The 1,316-nt window shown below is 40.0% G+C and overlaps 1 protein-coding gene across 1 annotated transcript in view; it reads left to right on the top strand.

Moving 5' to 3' along the window:
* Nucleotides 1–1,316, top strand: part of LOC113214434 (uncharacterized) — a gene marked incomplete in the record, with an annotated part of 51,156 nt that overhangs the window by 30,226 nt on the left and 19,614 nt on the right.

Below are 1,316 nucleotides of genomic sequence, written 5' to 3'. Positions count from 1 at the left end.
TTGAAATGAAGAATCTGCCTGGCTGGTGTGCTCGTCGTTGACTCCGTCGGTACGTAAAAATAATTAACTTGTTATGTTCAATTTTGAAAAACAAATAACTAAGTGACCACTATTTTCAGTGTTGTATGTGACGTAATGTAGATTGGTATCCGACGTAAAACTATTATAAAATGTTTAAAGCAATAATAGTCACAATGTCAAGGATTAGAAGAAAAATTAAGCCAGAAATCATGTTTCAAATAACTAATCACCTTTCGAGTTTTTCAGTAACTTTCAATGACCGAAATGCCAAACGACCTGTCCAGATGTCCATATGTTTATGATGCCCATGATGTGGAAAGATGATGTCTGCAAACCTTATCGCACTATACTGGACCGATGACCTGGGGCTGGCAATGTAGTGTGCCCCGAGACCAGCTGATGCTATGTCAGCATTCTGCACTAGACACTGCGCACCGCGAGTGTGTCACCATCGGTAACCGTAAGCGCAGGAGCGCTTGGTTATCAAACGGCGTGCCAGGAAGAACACTTTCGAGTTGAACATCAAGACGAAAGTGGCCGCTAGTGTGTTCTATAAAGTGAAAAGTCTAAGTGATCATTGAAAAGTGCAATGAAAAAGTGCAATGAAAAGTGCAATGAAGAGTGCAATAACGTGTGCAGTGAAGTGTAGGACAGTGAAGTTTGCAGTGTGTATGTTGTGATGTATTATCGAAAGTCAATTTCATCTGCAAGTATGACTTGCTCATGGCGCGTTGAGGACTAATCATTTTCCTGTTCGTTGTTTGCCTTTATTGTTTTGGACATTTCGAGAAACTTGGCAAACCTCTTAAATTTAGGTTTTGTGCTGGCATTTTTGTGAATTTTAAATGGACTTCTTGGAGAAGACTTGTAAATTTTTACCTTGACTTGTATTCTTGACACTAATGTGAAATTATTGTGACTTGTTTTGATAATATTTTGTATTCTTTTGGCAAATCTTTCTCTCGAATTTTATGTTTTGTTTTTGTTTTGCGATTATTTTTTTAAAGTTTTTGGCGTCATGATTTTGTTATAGCCCTATCCTGAATCTGATCTGCAAGGACTTTGAAATATCCAAGAATTTGTAATGTAGGCTCCCAGTTTATCTCTGACTTAATATTCTCCTTCATATGGCATACTGCCTCAAGAGTAATTGCTGCAATGAGTAGTTGACGAGGGCGTCAATTTTTTGGACTTGCGTGATGTTGTAGGCAAGCGAAGGGCGACTGACCGCCAAAGTGCAAACGCTGCAGAATGTTGGCGCGGCTGGACGCGAGGCCTCAGCCGAGCGGACAGTC

Source organism: Frankliniella occidentalis, unplaced genomic scaffold (genome assembly GCF_000697945.3).
Source record: "Frankliniella occidentalis isolate FOCC.00 unplaced genomic scaffold, Focc_3.1 Scaffold231, whole genome shotgun sequence".
In the NCBI taxonomy this organism is placed as follows: domain Eukaryota; kingdom Metazoa; phylum Arthropoda; class Insecta; order Thysanoptera; family Thripidae; genus Frankliniella; species Frankliniella occidentalis.
The sequence above is the reverse complement of the archived record's forward strand: the minus strand, read 5'-3'. Positions and strand labels throughout refer to the sequence as shown.